The 19,407-nt window shown below is 28.4% G+C and overlaps 1 long non-coding RNA gene across 3 annotated transcripts; it reads left to right on the forward strand.

Annotated features, from left to right (window-relative positions):
- The first annotated feature begins 533 nt into the window (after nucleotides 1-533).
- On the forward strand, nucleotides 534-18,810 carry LOC111086847. 3 transcript variants are annotated; one of them, XR_002611558.1, is made up of 5 exons: nucleotides 534-1,994; nucleotides 4,541-5,462; nucleotides 7,853-8,091; nucleotides 11,800-14,546; nucleotides 16,090-18,810. It is a non-coding gene; the product is annotated as an uncharacterized LOC111086847 (long non-coding RNA). The 3 variants fall into 3 exon arrangements; XR_002611559.1 differs by having other exon boundaries at nucleotides 535-1,994; nucleotides 4,541-4,807; nucleotides 5,244-5,462; nucleotides 11,800-18,810; XR_002611557.1 differs by having other exon boundaries at nucleotides 11,800-18,810.
- Nucleotides 18,811-19,407: the final 597 nt, after the last annotated feature.

The raw sequence follows: 19,407 nt of genomic DNA on the forward strand, positions 1-19,407 counted from the left end.
CTTAAAGTAAGTTGGAAGATAGGTCAGTCTTAAGTATGTCAGATTTCTTCCACTCAGTGTTTGATATGTTTTTTATATGAAAAATATTGCTCAAAACCCAGCACAATAAACTGAACTAGTAATTAAAACTGTAATATGAGGTATTGTTAAGTTTGTTTTAAATTCTTTTCCAGTAATTGCAGTGTTGGTTGTTTATGATATTTTTTTTTATTAACGATGATTTACTGGGAGTGCTGGTTAAAATTTTGTTGTTACCACACAGTATTGAACATGAAATTACTTTTTAGTTTAATAACTTGCAGGATAACATATTGTTTATGTCATCATTAGAAAGAATACTGGTGATTCTAAGAAAATATTCTTTGTTCTTATTTTAATTTAAAATGTACTAGAATTTCAAATATTGTACAGGTTAAAAAGTTGGATCCATAATTATTAGGGGTGCTAAATTTCTGTGTTGTATAATACTGTAAAAAAGTTAACATTTGAGGTTTTGGTAGCATTGATAAATCTTTTTTTATTTTTGTTTTTTCAAAATTTAAATATTTATAACATAATTTTATTTAGATGCTTATATCAAGTTATTGATGCATATAGTTGTTTTTTATTTAAATAATGAGTTTCTAGATAGGTAATTTTTCTGTTTTGTGGTGTTGTGAAATAGATTCTATTACTGTCACAGCACTTGTATTTTACAATTTGGAAATAATATGAAGTATACTGATGTTGATGTTTTCTAATCTTTAGTTAGGTGTGCTTAAATCTTTTGTGAGGACTAGCTGGTAATTTTGTAGTTGGGAATCCATTGCAATAAAGGTAATGTTGAATATGAAGGTGTACTTGAACTCACTGAGATGCAAAGACAATGAGTTATTTGCAATTTATTTCTAAATTTCACTTTATTGTAATGCTAGAATGAAGTATAAGAGAACAGTTGACAAGAAAAAGTAACTTGTACAGATTGCTTGAAATTGTTTTAGTGGTGGAGTTATGACATTAGATGCTATTTTTCTATTTGTGTTTCAGAAAATATATTGTTATTAATATCTTGAAAACCTTAAAGTGTTTAAGAATTGTTCAAATGACTTTGGTTTTTGCACAATATTAAAAACACATGAAGATATAATGTAACATACTTTTAAGTACATGCATAATTTAATCAGAAAGATTATTTTATAAAGCAAAACCAGTTTTTTTTAACCTGGCCAATTTTTTTTTCGACTGATGCTTCTTACTACACACTGTAAAAATTGTATCGGTTATATTTCCATAAAATTGTGCAAAGTTAAATTCTCTGGTTAAAAGTTTGAAATAATGAATAGAGGAATAGGAAAAGACACAGTAAAGGTTTAATACATGAATGTAACTATTTTTAGAATCATTAAACAAATTTCAAGTACTGTAGCTATTGATTAATTTGCAGACCTTCATAAATCTTTATATTTTAGTTTAACACAAAGTTGTACAATTGTAGTGGTATCATATTAAATGAGTTCTTTCTTTTTTTTCAGATCAGACTTCATTGAAATATTATTGTTGTTTTTTCATTTGCTGTATTTAACATGAAGTTGTACAATTGTTTTATATGTAGTGGTATCATGTTAAAAGAGTTCTTTCTTTTTTTCAGATCAGACTTCATTGAAATATTATTGTTGTTTTTTCATTTGCTGTATTTAACATGAAGTTGTACAATTGTTTTATATGTAGTGATATCATGTTAAAAGAGTTCTTTCTTTTTTCAGATCAGACTTCATTGAAATATTATTGTTGTTTTTTCATTTGCAGTATTTAACATGAAGTTTTACAATTGTTTTATATGTAGTGATATCATGTTAAAAGAGTTCTTTCTTTTTTTTCAGATCAGATTTGATTGAAATATTGTTTTTTTTTACTGTACTCTCAATGAAAAAAGAAATGAAATATTATAGGCCTTATCAATATTTGTAGAATATGGAAGAATAATTGTGCCAATTTCCCAAACAGCTAAGCACAAGGTGATTTAAGGAACGTACAGTCTACTATGTAGTAATGTAGGCTATTCAGTTTGTTACTACAATTTTTGCTTTTTTATATACATATTTTTATGCATGTAAACAGCTAATGAATAAGATAATTCTATTAACTTTCAGGCAGGTAACAAATTTTCACTACTACCATAAAAAGTTATTTTCTACCTCTTCTTATTTTCATTGTTTTAAGTTCTATTTTAAGCACTGCTAAAAAAAAATAGTTATGTGGACAGTTTGTGTATATATATTCAACAACCAATATATGGATTAATTATTAACAGCAGTAGTAATACATGATTTGATTATTTATGATTTTTTAGAGATGTATGTGATTTAACATAGTACTGTAGTATATTGGTGTCTCAAATTGATAAAATTCCCCATTAATGTATAAGAAAATATCTGGTGTAATGATGATCATGTTTGTACTAAATAAAGTTATATTTAGTTGTGATGTAATATGTTAATCAATCAAAGATGTCTATTTCTAAAAGTATTACTTTGAGGAACACTTTTACCTTCAAATAAAATTTTGGGGATGGCTTGACTGGGTAATGAAAAAACTTTATTGTAAATATTATGTCATCGTCAGGTACTTGTCAGTTACCTAGTCAAATTGTCTCCAAACTCTTAGTACTAAGAAGTGGGTTCTTCATCATCAAACTTTTACCTTCAGTAACTTAAACATCATCAGAGTTTCATGTTATAATCTTACTTTAATTCATTTAATTTCTTTTCTGGTACTAATTTATTTCATATTGTTTTTACCACTTAAATTAATGTACAGTACAAATATAAAAACATTTTGATATAATAAATACAAGATAATTTTATTCTAGTGTGTAATGCTTTAAAATTAATTTCATTTTCTTAGCCCATTTAAAAATTTTCCATCATTTTTTAATGACATATATATATATATATATTAAGCCATAAAATTATTTTATAAAATCCATTGTAATTTCCAGTCGTAACAATGATGTCATAACAGAAATATATATATATATATATATGATCCTTGAATCAAATGTGATATCAAAAGAACTCAAATATTAATACATGTATGAGGCATGTATTTTGTATATTAATTTCTGGGTTTAAGAAAAACATCCAATAACAAGGCCAAGCCTGCCTTGTTTGAAACATCATACCAAGGCAATTAAGGCTTGTTATTTAAAAATATTAGTTTGAATACTACTGAATATATTGTGTTACTATATTAAAAATATAAAGAAGTTTGGTTGAATAGCACTGATAAATGATTATGTTGAATAAAACAGAATTTCTGTTAAGAACAATGTAAAATATTCATAATTATTATTTTGAAAATTGTTATGACAGTTACTAGTAGGTTTATGGTATTCTTGCTTTAAACTATTAGTTTCTGACTTTTCTAAATACTTTCTTGTGTTTGTGTTGTTTGTGAATAAGACATTTTTGATTTTACATAATTACATAATATTGCCACAGATTTGGAATTTTAGATTGAAAGAAAAGTTTAAACAACTATTTTTTCCCTTCCTTCCATTTGTGATTTATCCTAATATCTTTTCTGCTGAAACCATTTTTTTTATATTAAAAACCAAACTTAGAGGAGGCATATGCTGTACTCAAGTCAAATACTGTAATTTTCCAAATATAATACACACACTAATCTTCACAAACAGTCAAATTTGCCTTATCACCACAAATAACACACACCTACACTTTTGCAATACTGTGGTCAAAGTAACCTTTTCATGACAAGATTGTTAGAGTGTCTGTATAGTCTCTGAATGTTCTCTGTAGGGCTTAATATCTTTGCCATCACAGCGGACAAATAAACATTGTCAAAATGTTAGATAATATGAAGGTTTCACAGAAAACTATTTGTAATTTTGAATGTCATACATAATGTAGTGATAATTAGTTTTGTATTTCCAAACATTTCTAAGTGTGCATATAAATGTATTTTAAAAATCACAAGACTTAGCTTCTTAATCATTTTATTTCAAAAATTATGTTTAAATATACTGAAAATGGGAGAATATTCTCATTTATACTTTAGAAACAGAGAATTAGTAAGATACCCTTGTAACACAACATTCCTGGTAAGTATGCAATATCATTCACAATGTTTTTTGCAAAAGATGGCTGTAAAAAAAAGAAAAAAGAAGAAGTTTAGATTTTTTCCGTATATTATATGCAGCCTAACTTCTACATAAATTTTTAGTTTTAAAAACTTTGTTTGAAGTTGTTTAACTATGAAAGAGCACTGTTTCAACTTAAGAGAACCAGTTGAAAGATTGAAGTTTTTTGGTGATATACAATAACTATTATTTACAAGCAAAATTATGAAAATGGAAGAAATGTGTTGTTTCTAAGCTGTTTACATGGTTGATTGTATGCTTTTTGTTGACTTGTATGAATATATAATTTTCTTCGGGCACATTGTTTTTGCTGGCCAACAATGTTTAAATTTAGAAAATTATTTTTTTCCATTAATTAAGAATATTGTTATGTCTATAATATTGTTTAACTTGAACTTATAGGTAAGAAGATGAGATTGATTGATCCACTATTTGGAATTAGGCTTTCATTTCAAGAAAAACCCTCTGTACAGTGTGTAAAAAACAACAACAAACATCTGGATATACATAGGGTGAAAAGATAACTTTACCTGTGTGATATATGTTGGAAGACTTCTAGCTATGAAACAATCTTTCCTACCACAAAATAATTCCTCGAAAGTTTGCTAAGAATTAATCTCTCTTATGTGGGTTTTATGAGTCAAGCATTTCTTTATTACTCCAGTTTTTGTAAGTTTTACCATGTATGTATTTAGAAGAAATTGTGTGTTTATCATTGTTCATGTAATGTTTTGTTGCTCGATCATATATATGTGTATACAATTTGCTGTGTAAAAAAAGTATTTTTTCAGTGCCATATACATTTTATGTAAGTAGATCTGTGGTACTATCAACAAATAATCAAGCAGTTTAGGTTGTGTTTTGTGTGTGATGTGACAGTGTAAATTTAGGAATTTGATTGTACATTTCATTGAAAACTGTTAGTTAAATTGATCAATACTTGAGAGATTTGAGTTACTTTAGAAAAGGAGTTATGTGAGATAAGAAATGAAAAGCAAATTAAAGTGGAAAACAAACAATAATGCATTTAAAGTCACACTGTAAACTGAATTTAGACTAAATATATTTGTGTCCTGTATTCTCATGCTTTTTTTTATTTTTTCAGAACACCTAATGTGGACAGTTTCACCTAGAGTTTTCCCAGCTTCACAGACTTGTCCTATTTGTCATAAATCCTTCAAAGCAAGACGTTACCTCCAACAGCATATGCACAGTCATGGAAAAAAATGCATCAGTGTCCATCATGCTTCATAAAATTTAAATGGAGACAATCTCTTATCCTTCATCTTCGAAAATACTGCAAAAATCGTCATCTGGATAATGTGTAATGAGCATTTATTTACAAAAATATTATTGCTAAATTAGCAAAATGGTTCTTGACTATTTTTAAAGATTTTTCAGTCATTACACATAGGTATAATAAAAAATTTCAAAAAATGCTTTACAAAAAATGTGTTCATTTATGAATTAAATGAATTTGTCAAAGAACTGTAGTTGTGGTCTGTATGCTTAAAGTAATTCTCAATTACTTATTTAAATGTTTGGTATTTTAGTTAATCACCATAATGAACTTTAAATTATATGTTTATGCACAGTACTTTACAGGGTATTGTTTGTTTTGGGGATAGAGCAAATTATATAAGAAACTATACATGTAGATTCTATCCTGTAAATCTATTCAAGTTATGTTAATTTAGTATATTACTGAGTAAGTAATTTGTTTTTAGTGTTATAGCATGCTGAATTGTGTTTCTTGCTTTAGTAACATTGAAGATGGACTATAGCCACATTTTTGTAAATACAAACGAGCTTGAGGACTAAAGAAGTACAATTTCCCATTTTTACACACACAAACATGTATATATATCTGAAATAATTATCGTGATGAGTGGATGAAGCTTGTAGATTTTCCCTTCCTATATAGAAAATGTTTTTATATGAGTGTCAAAAAGTTAAGCTATTTAAATGGACATGTCAGTCTTCAAAGTAGCTTCTGTGCCTGAAACCTCAAAGTGTACTATTCAGGTGTGATTTGTGTGTGTGTGAAATATTCTTTTTATGTCGTTTTTTAGAATGTGATCTGTTTATTAAGTTGTTTAATTTTTTTATGTAAGACATTTATAAGAAACATGTTTATTTTTCTTTCCATCTCGGGAAGATTGAAATCGAAGGAAGCTCACGTACATTCATCTTTTCATCATTATGTATGTGTGTGTGTGTGTGATATGTTGTATTACTAGTAAAAATGTGTGAGACCAGACAGTTGTTAGCATACCGGACTGTGGAGCTGAGGTTGTGTAATTTGAATCCATTACCACCAACAAAATCCCACTCTGCACTTTGAGACTGGCGTGTTATAAGAGTGACTGTTAATTTTCATTATTTGGTTAGCAATGGGTGATATTAACTTGTTGCTCTCTCCCTCTAGTCACTCCCCAGTGGGATGGTGGTAAGTCTACAGATTTACAATACTAAAATTGGGTTCGATTCCCCTCAATGGACACAGCAGATAGCCCGAAGTGGCTTTGCTATGAGAAAATACACTCCCTCTAGTCTTTCACTTCAAAATTAGGGATAGCTACTGTAGATACCTCTTGTGTATCTTTGCACAAAATCCAAAAAATAGATACATACTAGTGAAAATTATTTATAGTTACACGATTCATTAATTTAAAAGAATTAGCCTTAAGCATGGTTCTATTAGAAATAAAATATGAAAATCCACTGAATGTTAATTTTTTAGTTAACATGATTCATGGGTAATTTTGGAAAACAGAAAAATAATTTTGGTAAATACTATATATTTTGGCTGCAGCTCAAAAAATGACATCAGTTGCCCTTTCTTATTACTCCTTAAGATTACTTAATGATCTGATAAAAACAGAAAATGAATATATATTAGTACATTTTCATTATTGCTACTTAAAACTTTTCTCTAGATTTTTTAATTTCAAATACAAATACTAGTTTGGCTTAACTACATTAAAATTATGGAAATTATTTTATGTAAAAAAGACTCACTCAAAACTTCACTCATCACTGAGTCTCTTCACAATAACAAAATAATACACTTTCTCTCCAGTAAGTATTACCCCTTTTAAAATAAATCTAACAAACATTCGTCTTTCATTAGTTAATATACAGGCTTTCATTGAGAGAAATATATTATTAAAGTATATCGTATTCAATTTATTACTTCTTTCATTTGTTACTTTTAACTTGATGCATATAAAAATTGTCGCACTAAAATACCATAGCTGTTTTAAGGCCTGTGTGTTAAAGACCAATAATTTGTATTCCAAAACATAAAATAATAATTAAATATATTTTGTTTTAATACCAAATTACCTGAACTGTTTATAAAGTGTATGATTTGTGTCGTAAAAAAATTACAAAAAAGGGTTAAAAGTTTCATACTTTCTTATGAAATTCCAGTTTCATTTCTGTTAATACCAACATATATTTTTGGCATAATTTTGTGCATTTGTGTACTTAAAGATTAAACTTTCTCATTTATAATATAAGATGGTTAATAAATCAGTGTTTTCAACATATATTTTTTCTTTTACTTGGAGTAGATCTAAGAATCCTTGTTTCTAGGTGAAAGGAGTTTCTCAGTTTCTTTACTGATTAAACTTATCTGATAACCTTTGGATCCTTGATTGATTTCTTTAATGAATTCCAGCCTGATAACATAACTGTTTTGTTTTTTAGATTCAATGAATGAGAGTTACCAACCAAGAGCAAGATTTAATCTCAACTCAGGACCAGCAAAATATCCATTTCTTTGTACAATTTGTAGAAAAACTTTCAAAGGAAAGGCTAACTTGCGACTACACATGGAGCGTCATATGGACAAGATTCATTGCCCACAGTGCTTTGCCAAATTTCAGTACAAAAGGAACTTAGCATATCATTTAAGATACAGTTGTCATCCAGTGCTGAAGTAGCTGGTATGCCTAATTATTGTGTGCAGATTTTATCATAAAGAATAAACACTAAACTTTTAAAGCACAATTAAGAACAGGTTTTTCTTTTTCATCATTATTGTAATTGTGTTTCAGTTATTTTTCTCCTACTATACATCTGTAATATCTGTAATGTTATACATTCATTATTATTAATGTTTTTTTGTTTAAATGTGAAAGAATTTATCAAGCAAAGGAGTTGGTCAATTTTATTTAAATGTTTACTAAACTGTTAGCTTACTCTTAGGTAACTCAACTCACAATTTATTAGCTCTTTTATTTATTATTAGATATATCAGTAATCTAACCTAAGATTGATTAAACTTTTGATTTTCCTCTTTTTGATACCCCATTACACCTAACATTGTACTGATTTTCTATCAAAAATAATAATAGGTTTACTAGACATTTGACTTACTCACAGATATCCCAGCATATAAGCATAATGTTTACAAATACTAGAGTGTTATGTTATTGTTTGTCTCCTACCTGACTTTCAGATGTTTCAGTATGCTAAATGAAGGTTTATCAAACCTTTATACTAATGTCATATCAAGATATTTGTTTATGACTTTGTGGCTAGGGCCTTCAACTCACAGTCTGCAGGTTGTAGGGTTGAAATATATCACCAAACAAACCTGCCTTCTTAACTGTGAGGGTATATGATATGAAGGTCTATCTCGCTTTTCATTTTTAAAGAGTAGCCCTAGAGTCAGTAGTGGTGTGTTGACTAGCTGTCTTTCCTTTAGTTCTATCACATCAAAATTAGAGAAGACTAATACAGATAGCCCTTGTATCTTTGTGCAGAAATTAAACAAAAATTATATTAACTTGAGATGAACTTCTGTAGGTTAAGTTTAGTTTAAAAATTCCTCAGTATAGCAGAAAAAAAAAAAGTTGTTGTTATATACTCTAAAATTGAACAAAACTTTTATATTTATCTGTAACGTTTGTTCAATAATATTGGGTAATAATTACTGTATAACTATGGTTTTAACATTGTGAAGATACTACGCAAGTTTCTGAATAAGCTGACTCAAGTGATGTAGAGATGTGTATATGTAAGAGGTATTGTGGTGTAGATTTCACAGTGAAGAGGTTAATTTTTTTTGTAAGAAACTTTGTTTAAATATAGTTTCATTGAGGGTTTAAAATAGTCTTCACTTTTACCTATGAAATAAAATTACCTGTACAATCTGACGTTATCCTTGAGAGTATTTTTATATTTTACTGATTTGTTCATTTTAAACAAGTGCTGTTTCTGTTGTATTCATTTCTTTGTTGTTGTTTCTTCATTTCAAATATGCAAATACATATGGTAATGTCATCCTTGATTAACTGGTTATATTGTATTTGTAGAAATGTAAGGTATTTAGACGTACTGTTTCTGTCTTATGTTTTAGAGTAATACTAGGTAAAGACATGATTTGTTAGTTAAAAATAATTCAGCTTATGTGTTTTCATTTAATGTACTAAAAAGTACTTGTGATAAAACAAAAGAATGAAATAAAGGTACTTTGCTTGTACATGTTGTGTACAATATATTGTAGTGATTATTTATGATACGATATAGCAAAAAAATAAATTTTACATTGGTATGTGCCTAAGGTTATTTTTACTATTAAGAATTTTTGTAATTCTTGTATGTAGATTTAATGTTAATTTCCAAAATTCACTTATGAAAAAGATAATACCTTTGTAACTGAAGGCTTTATTTTAAATATATAACTGTCCTCTAAGGATTTTTTTTCCTTTGACTATGTTTTTATGACAAACTAGATTTTGCAAAAATACTCTGGTAGACTATGAGGAATTATTACCTATTAAAATAAGCTGAAACTTCCTTTACTGTTGGTCAGCCACATCATTTTGTATTTTTCCGTCCAAGTGTAGCTATAAATATCTTTACTTGCTAACTTAAAAGAAAAAAGTCAAAAAAAGGAAAACTATTTCATTATTTAAAAAATTGCAAAAAATTACTCGTATTTCTATAGTAATGTAATTTTTAACTTGTATTCCTCTTAAAAAAAGTAAGCAATTGAAGTTTTGTGAGCCAGATAAATACTGTGTTTACAAGTTAGTGTAACTGTTATTCTAATGTGCCTCCTGTTACATAGTCATCTTAAATAGTTATGCACGAAGTAAATAAAAAAGTAACAGAATTATAGTCAGATACCATATTAAGATTACTAGACAACAGCTAATAAAGGTTGATTAATCGTATGATGTTTAAGCTGTGAACCGTCACTAGTGTAGTTACTGCAAGAAATTTGATAAATGTTTAGTTACAGTTTTTTTCATTGAAGCTTAACATTGAAAGAAAGTTATTTAATAATTACTAGGTCTAAGCACTATGATTATTATATACACATAACCAATGGAGCTCTTAAGCCAGCCTAGTAGAAGTGTCATTTAGAAAATTGTACCCATGAATTCCTTTTATAGAGATTTTAAGTATCTTGTACCATCAGATGAGTTTATAATTATTTGGAAATTTCCAATAAAAATTTATGTTGTCCAATCTGCTTTCGTACTGACTGTAGTTTCACTCTGTGCATATGTTGTTAAAGTAATGAATAAATAAGCATTTTTAAGTGGTTTTTTTTATATTTTTTTATACAGTGTATATCAAGTACTTTTTTGTAAAATGTATAATTGGACTAGAGGTAGATATTAGGCCCAGATAAGAATGTATGCAAAACTTTGCTTGCATTGTTTGTTTTCATTTACATAAACTTACTGTTTTATTTTTAGCATATTGTTCATTATCAGTGGGGTCTTCATATGGCATCATATTGTTTAATGTTTTGTCCTTTTTCCTGTCACAACCCTCAGTACAAAAGGTGATATAAAAAGTGTGAAAGCACTAATTTTTTGTTTGAAATACATGGGAAACCCAGTAATACTTAATGAGATTAATTGTGGCATAATTTTTTAGGCACATTTTGCTACTAAAGTAAGTGTAAAAAACTCAAAAATCAACATTTTTTGGCACAATGAAAGCTAGACACCAGCCCCGATGATGGCAGCTATGTTACTGAAACTTGTTGGCTGGTAACTAATAATAAAACTTTTTAACTTTCATTGTGCCAAAATACATCAGTTTTTGTGTTTTTTTTGCTCTTAATTAATTGTAACATTGTCAAGATTTTTATTGACATTTGTTTTGGATGTAGCTCGTATGTTTTTAGCCATCCTATAATTATCAAAGAAATGAACCATTTAGCAAGTCGGTGCATAAATTATTTTGAAGATATGTTTATTTTGGTAATTTGAAAGTTTTAGCAGGTAGAAAGGTAGCATTCAGTAATTCCACTGTAGAAACTTGTCATTGTAGATTTGGTAATTTTATGTGGACTCACAGAATGAAATGTTACTCTTCAAATTTGTAATAAAAGTATTTTTTCTTTCTTTTTTTTGCACAATTACTGTATATATAAATAAATGTACACTGTATGTAGTCAAGTACAGTAGTGCAGATAAAATTTATCATCCAGTGGATTAGGATATTATGCATTAAGTAATTGAATATTATTTAGTTTTTGATATAGTATATGATGTTGAGTATTTAAGTGAGTTATTGTGAAAAATATTCTCAATATCATTTTTCATAATTCGAAAGAATTAAGTGTATGTGTGAAAAGTGTAGGAAGTTAGTAAAGTAAGTCTGAATAGTTACAACTGTTTTTTCAGGTTACCATAACTTCACTGTTTCTGTTTATGAACGAAGCAAGATGCACACATCTATGGCATGTTCCCATTGTGGCCGTTGTTTTGCAACAACTAAAGGTCTAAAACAACACAAAAGTATGCATGAATTAACAGCCCATCGCTGTCCTATGTGCCCCATGGTTTTCAAGTGGAAAAACAACTTGTACCGTCATACGCGCGTAGCTCATGCCATGAGACTTCAAACAATGATTGTGGACACCAAGAATTTTTTGAAACCCTCCAATGAATTTTAAACCACCTTCAACTTGATTAAGTTATTACTTCTATGCTTCATTTTAACAAATGTGTATACATGTACACCAAAATTATATATAAATTTTGAAAAAAAAAGGTGTAGTTGTTGGTACAGCTGGCAGATCAATGAATTTGATAATCATTTAATTCTTGCACTTATTAATCAATTAATTAATCAATCAACTAATTGATTATTCTTACATTAGATTTGAAATTATCTAAATATATAATAATTGGAAATGTTGATTATTTTTCTCATGAGCTGTGATATTAATTGATTAAGAAGAACAACTTTGAATTAATTACAAATAATAAAGAAAAAATCATAATGGCAATATTTCAATATTACTTGGATAGTTGAATAAGTGTAAAAATAACAATCGGAAACAGTTTCAATTAACTGATTATTTTCATGACATTAAATGATTTAATTGTTATTTCAGTTAATTGACTATTTTATATGACACTAAGTGATGCTAATAGATAATTGTTTATCTTTAGTTACTAAATGGAATTGAAGTTGTAGGAACTCAAATTGTGAAACTTGGGTTTCTCATCACAGGAATTAAGAGAATTTGAAATGTTTTCAAACTATAAAATTTGAAGAATTCAATAGAATATAAATTATAAACTTTTGAAAAAGGAACTTACTTGTAGGAGAAGTGGCATGAGTTGATCTTATTGTGGTTTACAAAAAACATTTTTCACACTAGAAGTACGACTGCTGGTAGTATAAAGTACAATGAGGCATGTAGTGTCACAACCATTGATGCTTTAACAAATTTTTGTTGTGGGGGTGATGAAAACCATTAAATAGAATGAAACGCTTGTATTATGATGGTAACCATGCACGAGCAGCATCCCTAGTTCTCGTGCCCTTGGACACAACAAGACATTTAACACTACATACTGGAATTTCCAGCAAGGAAAGTGTGCCAATTAACATTTCAACTATTACATTATGTATTATGCTTATAGACAGTTGTTGGTGAGGATGTGGTCTGATGTAACTACCTTATAATGTTTAATTACACTTTATTTTATATATTTCAAGCTTTGATATTGTAAACAGTAATGTGTAATGGCCTAATTATGGAACTGTGCCTTAATATCATATAATAATATTGTTTACAGGCACAGTGATTTTCTAGTTAATAGAATGGGAATGATATATATATATACATAAATAAGCTGTATTATTGAACTTTAATATTCCAGCATGTTTAACAAAGTAATTCAGGTAACTGAATTACTGTTACCACTTGAGCTTAAGTTTTATTACAGTTTGTCTGGCAAAGTAAGTATCCAGACTGTGAGTTGAATATTTTTGTTCTGATCAGAGTGATTATGATATTAATTCTCATTTTCTTGAAGAAACATGTTTCATTTATTAATTGTTTAAAAATGCACTGATTGCCAAAGGTGTATTTTCAACTACCAGCTACATTTATATAACAGTATGTTCAATTTTGTCTTTCATATCTCCAGAAGTGACATTTTATACCTTTATATGCAAAGCTTTATTTTACTGACTGTTCTGTTATGTGAAATGAATTGTAGTATTGTGACATATACAGTGGTGTGTTTAATTGACTTGGCAAAGCTAGTAGTATATTCCATTAATTATGTGTTTAAGGATGTGGGTCAAGTTCACCATTATAAGCATTTTACTGAAAGCATATGGAATTTGGTTTTCTGACTGCAGAAAGAGTTTTTGTTGATTTTCATGCATATTGAGTTGTGTTTTATGTACTTTTGAAGTATTTAGATATATGTAGTAATTACCACATGCTTAAAAATGCACGTTTTGATTGTTAGATGTACAGTGATGTGTTTCATTCATTTATGTGTACAAAGCTGTTTTATAATCTCTAATTACTACAAAATAAGTAATCATAAATTGTGAAATTTATCTTACTCTCGAGTAACGACAAAGATGTATTTATTATCAGATAAAAGCAGTTAAAAAGAACAGGATTGATAATGAAATTGAAAAGTTATTAATTTATGGTTTTAATTTTATTGATCTTTTCATTTGTAATGTGTGTAAATGTTTTTGTATAAAGAACTAAAACTGGTAATTCCTTACTTCTTGATATTTGTAAAGTGATGTTCTTACATTTTTTATGTTAAGTAATAGAATGAATAAAACTAAAGAATACCTAACACCCATTTGTTTTTGTTTATCTGAAAAGTAAATAGTATAAGCAAAGGTTAGACGTTAAAAACAAAACACTTGCTGATTTTAGAGACTTATGATTTCCTTTCTATGCAGTGTATAGAAAATTAGTCTTTTATTAACATAACTAGTTTTTATGAAAGCTAGATTTTTTGATTTTTTTTGTAAGTGCTATTTTTGTTTAAGTTTCATTACTGCTTCGTTTTTTGTCATTGTGTGCTTATTTGTTCTTTTATCTCTCCTGGACAAACAACTTATCTGGGTTTTTATCTGTGTAATTTGCTTACACCAACTGGTAAGTTTTTTTTTATATTCTTTCAAATTTGGTATTTTTTTGTTTGTTTTACTAATACTGAAGATTTTTCTGATTTGTTTAAGTGATCCAGCCAAATAAAGATGGGTAACTTTATCTTTATAAAATATTTTATATATGTAACAATTTTTTTCCATACATTAGTCCTGCTGATTTTGTTGCATCTACCCTTGCTCTAACAAGCTACATTACCATGATTCTTATGTGCATGTGATTAGTGGATATTGTAGCAAGCTCAGTAAAATCATTTAGAAAAGTGTGCCCCTGAATTTGTTTGCTAGAGACATTATGGATCATATTTAACTTGACTCTGTTATATACTAGCAAAGCCTAAGTTTCTGAAAGAATTCTACAGTATTTCATATTCTAAACAGTAGTTAAAGTAATATATTACTGAGTTTACCCCAAATTGACTTACTAGAAAGCTTGTGGGCTTACAATGCTAAAAATCAGGGTTTGATACACAAGCCTGTACAGCACAGATAGCACATTGTATAGCTTTGTACTTAAACAAATGTTACTGAGTTTAAGTTTAAACACTGACTGTATAGGTATTTTATTACTGAAAGGTAATGAGTTTAAATGTAACTTGTCTGCGATGGTGTTACTCGCCAGGTGAAAAATTAAAAACTAATGCAGCAGGTAAGGATAAAAAAAACTATAATAAGAAATAAGTTGAAGAAACAGAAAATAGTTAATAAAAAAAGAAAGAAGTATTTCTTATTTGTTGTCAAGACACAGTGTGCTTCTTCTTTTAGACTAAAAAACTTCAAGTTATAATGAAAATGTAGTGTACATAAGTATAAATATAAACAGTGAAACCTATTTAATAATTGTGTAATTATATATATATATATATATATCAAAAGTGTATGTCCTCCAGTGGGTAAGCAGTAAACTTACAATGTTAAAATACAGGGTTTGATTCCCTGCAGTGGACAGAATGCAGAAACCCTATTGTGTAAGTTTGTGCTAAAACAAACCAGTCAGAGATGTATAACACTTGTATTTATTATTCTACTATTTGTTCACTTTTAACCAACGATCCATGAGAAACATATTTAGTTGTGAAGCTGTTATCAAAAAGGAGTATCTCAGGAAATTTTTGGCACACTTCCATCTGTTATTTCTGTATAAGAATGAACAATTTCATGAAATATAGCTGATCATTCACTGTAATTTCATAACATGAGTCCTTAATTCAGAATGTTTAATTGTGAGATAAATGAAGTTTTGTTTTACTGTTTATCTAGCAAAGATAATTTATTATTTTCATTTTTTGTACAATTAAGTATTTACATGACCCAAAGAATAATCAAAATATTCAGTTGTTGATTTAAAAGTAGTGTTAATGGCTAAAAAATTAGTAAAATCTTACACTAAAGCAGTGAATTCATAAGTTTTTTTTTTGCAGAATGTTTGTTTTCATTTCAAGATTCATATTACTGGCATTTATTTCATCATTTTTACAAGTTTGTTATAACTATTTGAGAGAATTAGCTTGAAGAAACATTAATTGTTCCAGGCATTATTATGGAAGGAGACTCATCAGTTAGAAGACTTTTTCCAGAAGTCAGAGGAAAATCAAGCATATTCTGTTCTATATGTGGACGGACATTGTCATCAAAAGCCTCTCTAGCAACCCACCAGTACTTTCAACACAAGCAGTGGAGGTACTTCCCATGTCCATATTGTAATCGCTCCTACACCAGAAAAGCACACTTGAAAAGACACCTTGTTCTTTCTCACCAGCAGCAGACATAAAGTGGTGACTTAGAAGAATACGAAGGGATAAACTTTACATACATGTATGCTTACAGTGTACTTAAGCTTTCTACGTTGAACAGTTAATAGCCCAGAAGTTGGTTATTGCTGGATGTATAAGATTGTGATTATATACACGGCATAAGTATACTAGTATGTGTTCCACACTGTTGTAATCTTCCTTCTTACAAGAATGCATAAAATCTAAAAAGTGGATAAAACTTGTATGACTGTAACTTATCATTAAGTTATATTCTAAGTAATATTGTTATATTTATGATGGCTTGTGAGTTAGATAGTGCAGATTTTTATCACGGCTGTATATGCTTGAACTCAATGTGAATTTTTTTAATGATGTTTCTGCATATTACAGGTTAAGATTATCAGTATCTGATAACAGTACAATAAAGGACCTATCTGCATACTTTGTGTCTGAGAATTATTCTGAAAGAAATACTGATATTATTCATTTTGTGCTTTATGTGTAAAGAAACTAAAAAATAAGAGATGCAGGTGTTGCAAAATGATAATATCATTAGAAATTCTGGTTTGAAAGGAAATATATGTTAAGACGTAGAAAAAGTTTTTTCTTGAACATTCGGATGTAGCATTTCAACTAGAAATGATGGAAGAAATTAGATTTTTTCTGTTTAGAAAACATTGACAACAAGAATTGCAGGATTTTACATTTTCAGAGAAATTTCTGCATTTAAACTGTTTTTAGAATGATACCTAGCATATATATTTTTTTAAATGTTGTACACGTAAAAATAAATTACATGAACTAAGTTAAATAGTGATTCTTTATATCATAATCTTAATTGTCGGATACATTAGAACTTAAGGAAATATTTTAGCCTTTGGTAATGTGGTTTTCAGTATCTTATGTCTGTGTAGTCTACTGGCTGAGAGTAGAGACAGCTATGCAGTTATCCTGTTCTTTAAGATTAAATGAGTTGTCAGAAGAGAGTACATTACTGAAATATAACTTGCATTTAACAGTACTAGTGAACTAACTAGTCACCCAAGTGTACTTACACATAACAAAGACTTCATTCACAGCTGTGCTAGAACATAAATTCTCTTATTTATGTAGAACAGTGCAAAACAAGTAGAAATTGTCTAGTAAATTGACTATGTTCATGATTCAATCATTATTATATCTGTGCTAGATACATGTATATGATTGTTGGATATGTAAAAAACAGTCATACAGACAATTGTTAATGAAGTACACCAACTATAAAATTATCACATTTTTCTTTATATTACTTTATTTTTAATTTTATGTTTTTTAGTAAATTACTCTTAATGTTTAATGATCATTTAATGAAACATCATAGAATAGTAGTACACTTTGTACCAAGCTAAGGATCACACATGCACACGTTCTACAAAAAAATTAATTCAGCTACTGTTTATTATAGGAAGTGAAAGTCAACTTGTGGCCTTTTGGGAAAAATCTCTTGAGAACTCATGGAGGAAAGACTTATCTTCATTCATCAAACAAAAAACTTGTCCTTTGTGCCTAAAAGTATTTTCTAACCGATATAATACAAGACGGCATCTACTGATGCACAGGCCAGTAAAAAGAACTTTTGGCTGCCCAAAGTGTAGCAAAATATTCAACTGGCCAGGAGATCTGAAAAAACATCTGAATAATCATGGCCTAATACAAACTGAAACTTCAATGTTCTAACTTTTTTTGCAGGCAAGCAGAAGATTTGGATTTTTATTGTGGTTTATTTATGAAGTAATTTATTTTAAAAAGTTAGATCTTTTTGAATTCTTAATTGTACTAAGTACATAATGCAGTTTACCAAAAAAAACTGTACTACAATATGGCTTCAAACTGTACAAGTTTTGCATTTTTTGTGAGATTTAATAAAAGATTAGAATAGTTCCTTGAGAAAGTATTTTAAAATCTCTTGAGCTACATAAATCATGAGCACGTAAACAATTTAAATTTTTAACTTATCTTTTTAATTTTTTATGTTTTGTAAATTGTACTGATATTTTGTTGGATCAAGTGAAGTACTTTCAAGAGGTTCTAGAATATCAGTTAGTGCTCGGGTTCTACTGAACATCATCAAGTGAAATGTTTCTGAGGTTATACTCTGATTTTTCGTATAAAATATTTGAAAATATTTTGATGGGCAATTTCAGTTAGGTAATTGTATTAATTAGAAGAAATATGCTTTTTAAACATTAATTTGCTTCACTAGTTAGTTTATGTACTTTTTACAAGGTTTTTCTATTTCTCTTTGAATTTTCTACAGTGAATAAAACTTTCATTGCAAAAAAGTAACAGAACTAAAGAGACTGTTCCTGTTAACCATGTTGCTCATGCAGATTATATTGGCATTATAACATGAAATGATATTAATTTTATGTTACTGTTTAATTTCTTATAAGGTTATATGTGTGTACATATCATATACTGATTAAGTACAATGCTGAGGATTTGAATAAAAACGTTCTTGTTATTTTCATTCAGGATTACGATCCAGAGGTTTTTCTTCCACCACTGCTATCCAGTGTTCTCAGTGTGGAATTTGGTTTGCCAGCAAAGATGACATGGAAATTCACTGGGCTTCTCACAACCGTGTTTCCTATGATAGCCGTAGCTATCCATGTCCTCATTGTGGAAAAATTTTCAGTCTGAAAAAAACCATGATGCTCCATGCTATTAAACACAAAATTATGTCAACAAAATGTCAGTTAAATGTTTACCAGTCATAAACTAATAATCTGGTATAACTGTATGTGTATTAACATATAACAGCACTTGTTAAAGACCATTAAATAACAACCAAAATAAAATGTGTTGATATCATGTCACATTGAATAAGAAATAATTTATACTAAATCTGGTTGATAAATAATAATGAATAACCAGCACTCATTGTACAAAGTTTATGGAAATTAAACACATAAAAATAAAAATTCTGATATGTATACATTAAGGATATTTATTACATAAAATATTTTTGTGTGATGATTATTTGAATAAACAGGTAATTTGTAATGTTAATGATAAGCATCCAAAGAAATAACAAAATCATGAGAGACTAAAAAC

Source organism: Limulus polyphemus, unplaced genomic scaffold, assembly GCF_000517525.1.
Source record: "Limulus polyphemus unplaced genomic scaffold, Limulus_polyphemus-2.1.2 Scaffold1483, whole genome shotgun sequence".
Lineage (NCBI taxonomy): Eukaryota > Metazoa > Arthropoda > Merostomata > Xiphosura > Limulidae > Limulus > Limulus polyphemus.